Source organism: Aplysia californica, unplaced genomic scaffold (assembly GCF_000002075.1).
Source record: "Aplysia californica isolate F4 #8 unplaced genomic scaffold, AplCal3.0 scaffold01181, whole genome shotgun sequence".
Lineage (NCBI taxonomy): Eukaryota > Metazoa > Mollusca > Gastropoda > Aplysiida > Aplysiidae > Aplysia > Aplysia californica.
In genome coordinates, this window is record NW_004798451.1 from 25,905 (window position 1) to 30,285 (window position 4,381).

Sequence of the window (4,381 nt, forward strand, 5' to 3'; positions counted from 1 at the left end):
GCTGTCAGAGTTACGACGAGGTCTAAACACCAGCGTCTATGGTGTAGCGGTTAGGCTCTTCGCCGTGGTACGCTGGTATGCAGAAGACCTGAGTTCGATTCCTATGTGGGGATGATTTTTATCAGATGTCCGGGACTTTCCTGCTGGGATGTTGTATCCCTTTCAGTCCTGGCAGGCAGAGTCAAAGCTCGCCTTGTAGATAAACTAAACTTGGTCAACAGGGACGTAAAAATGTCTTCTCCGAATGACCGGAAGTGAAAATTTCCATCTATGCAGAAATCCGCAAATAATCGTAAACTATTTTTTAAAAGACCGTCTGAACGCAGAGATTAGGGTGATCGTATTGATGGAGGAAGAATTAGCACCGAAAGGATATCAAGATGGCAAAGGAAATTTAGGGAACGTTTGGGCTGGAATCTTTTTGCGGGCTTCGTTACCGACACTGGAATCATACCGGAACCAGCAAAGATTGTTGTTGCGGAAAGTAGTCCTAGAGAGAGGGGAGAGAGAGAGAGAGAGAGAGAGAGAGAGAGAGAGAGAGAGAGAGAGAGAGAGAGAGAGAGAGAGAGAGAGAGAGAGAGTTATAGACAGAAAAACAGAGAGAGAGAGAAAGCAGCGGAGAATAGGCAGGAGGGACGGATAGTTCACACGTTATAATAAATGGAATTCTTAGATAAAGGCTCCAGGTTCCATAAATCTTTGTAAAGAATTTTCTCATAAGCCATTTCCTCAGTCATTTCCCTTTTTCTCCAGCCCTTGTCCCGCGAGTCTCATTAACCGATCGTTTGGCCTAAAAGTTTTTTAATAACACAATGTCAACTCACAAATAAAATGTTTAAGGCTTAAAAGAAACAAAACAGAGTTGATTTTGAAGGTAGAACACTCAGTTGCAATACTAGAGGAGTCCTCTTCTATGAAGTAAGTAACAGCAACCCGGAACAACTGCTTTAGAAAGGGAAACAATTACTTTAAAAAGTCTTGTTAAACACCAGTAAACAGAAACACAGAAAAGCCGCTTTAATAAGTGAAAGACAAAATCCAGCAAAACTTTTAAACGTCGAAATATTAGGAAATGTTTCAAACCTTAGTTAGCCTTCAGAAAGCACATTTTTCAAAATGAACAAAATAATAGATAGAAAATATTCTAAGCAAAACCATAGTATAATATAATTGTTAGTACACCGAATATATAAATGAATCGGGATACTTGGTATGTGAATATAACATGACAGGTTGTCCCTTGTAACTTCACTTCACGTCTCCTGGCGGCATTCTTCATTCTGCTAGTTCATTCAATTTAAATATATCAGTGAACAAAAAACAGTCAAATAATCGAATAGGTTACAGTTAGTCTCGATTGTGATTTGTTTGCTGCTATATATACGTAGGGAATAATGCCATGGTAGAATGATGACACCGAGGAATCATCTAATACTGAATACGTCATGTGAAATAAGTATTCAATAATAAGAGCACGCATGCGACTGGTAACTCTGACCGTACAATGATAATAATATTGGAAGTTTCAAATTGGTATCGATTACTTATTAACGTTAAGGAGGTGTTGAGGTTTAACGAATAAAGACCCGATGAAGGGAAGTCAAATAATGAAAAATATGAGGAGATGTCGAGTAATGACCAGTTGTGTATATATTATGATCAGCCAAAGAAGGTATCAAATAACGACAGCTATGGGGACCGAATGACAAGGCAAATGTGGTATCGAATACTGACCAGACAAAGGTGGTACCGATAAATGGCAAGATTTCGAGTAATCACAGGTAAGACAGGTAGGTACTTATGAGAGGTAGGTATCGAATAATAACGTACTAATATCGAAACATGATAGGAAGGAAGGTATCGATCATAGACATCAGAGGTTTGTATCTAACTGGCAAGGAAGTATCGACTACAGTACAGGCGTGGATTTATCAACGATATCGGGGGGTACCGAGTAGACTGGGCCAAGAATGTATCGAATAATGACCCCCAATGCTGGGTGAGGGATAGGGTTAGGGACAGGGTAAGTAACAGCAACCCGGAACAACTGCTTCAGTTAGGGTTAGGGTTGGGGATAGGGTTAGGGATAGGGTTAGGTGGCGGTTGAAGAACACCGGGTCAATGTTTTCTCCTTGTACTGGTCACATAATGTCAAATATTAAGTGAGAGAGCTGCTAGAATGTTAAAAACATACAGTTTCCATTATGAAACGACAGGCAACAAAGTTTGAACCCACACTTCCTAGTAACCAGGCTTACACTCCACCATTAGGGTTAATTAATTTATTGACAAAGGGCCAGTCAAAGAACTTGTCATTCTAAAGCATTTTGTTTTAACCAGTCAGCTTTCGTTAAGATATTAGTTTGAATACTTGGCCTATAACTCGCCGTCGTCCATGCAGATCTATACCTGTTAGGCCAATGACAGCGAATAGTAGCACACAGCTGCGCCTAACCGGCTAACTGACGCCTCGTGTCACGGCTGTGACAAGTTTTATCGAACAACCGGCTGGCTGAGCGATGAAATCAGATAACACATTTTTTTTGCTCCTCCTGTAAACTTTACTCCTCTAGGATTAGCTGGTTCTATAACGTTGGCTAAGGTATAATATAGATAGTTGACCCTGGACATTGTCGATGGAAAACCTTTTCTTTCAGCAGATGATATTGGCACGAGTTCCCAAAATTGGGTGATTTAAACAACTTGTCTTTCAAGGACAATATTGCAGTTATAATTTTGGTGTTTTGTGATATTTTGGCATTGCAGACGAAATCTCCCTATTTGAGCAAATGTGTTCCTTGCCTTTTAATTTAACTTTTACCTTTGCATTTTCAGCTAGATTAGCACAATATTCTATCCATTCGTCAAAATTCTTTGAAGGCATTCTTGAGTGACAAATGAATGAGGTAAAGATACATTTAAAAAGTTACTCCATAACAGCCACGTATCATATAAACGTCAGGTAACATGTAATTATTGTAACATAAGAACTCTCGTAGCGGCAACTTTTGAAGTCTGCAGGCCAAAACAAAAACTAGTGTGATTCAGGTCTGTGAACTGCTTTTTGCCGATGATTTTTCAGTGCTTACTAATGAAGAATCCAGCATTCAGAACTGTGTTGTTTATTTTTTTCAAATGCATGAATAAACTTTGGGCTTACAATAAGCAAGGTATATACAGAAATCCTTTACCAGCCTGTACCAGGTGATAAGCAGGCACTCCGTCCTAAAACCAATGTACACAGACCAACACTGAGCAGTGTTGATAACTCTAAGTATTTTCACAGTAAATTATCTTCAAATGCCTGCACCGAATCAGATATAATTTAACAAATGAATAAAGCTAGGGCATCCTTTAGACGACTAAAAGAAGGGGTTTGGGACTGCAATGGCATTCGCACAGAGGCGAAGTTGAAAGTCTATAATGCTGTTGTCCTCCCAACCTTAATATACGGTGTCAAGAACTGGATGGTATACAAAAGCCGTGCCAAAAAGCTTAATTATTTCCTTATGTAATGCCTCAGGAGACTTCCTGGCATCAAATGGAAGGACAAAATACCCCACACCGAAGTTCTTAAGAGGGCAAATGCTGAGAGCCTTTTTTTTCAAAAGCTTAAAAGAAAAGTACACAACTTTGCTATGTCAACCATGTCGTAAGAATATCTGGTTTCAGAATCGCAAAGGCTGTATTCTATTCCAAACGTCCTCATGGAAGCATAAGGTTGGCGTACCAAAATCAAGCACCATAAGGACACCCTGAATATGTGTCTGAAGGACTTCAACATAAATACTTCGACATTGGAGAGCTTAGCACCTGGCATACCTAGCTGGAGAGCAGCAGTCACATTGGACAGCATATCACGTAAGCCTCCACGAATAAAGCTTTCAAAAATTATTCAAAGTATGGCAAACTTTTCTTTGCTAGAATTGGTCTCATTGCCAGAGAACAAGCAACAAATCTTCTTTACCTTTAATTCTTCAAATTCTTCTATTTCGACGACTACGGAGAAATATTCATCTCAACGGATGTATTATTCCTTGTCAGACATTAAGGGACGAGCTATTTTTATTATTCTAAAAATGAATATAAAAAATAATATTAGCAGCTAATAAAATTGAAGTTTTAAAAATAGCAGTTAAAACACTAAAATGTTTCAAATTTAAAAAATGATGATAGGTTAACAACAGCCCCTAATGATGTTGTCGAGCTCTAAAAGCAATCTTAGAAGAAAATTGTGCTTTCCCCCCTTACACTGCGTGCATATTATGTGAGATAGTTTTTTACAATCAGATTATGTTTTCATTAATTATTTTGTCGGTGGGCACGGAGTTGCCTTTTCAGGTCAACACCACAATTTCAAATTTCATTATATATGTATATA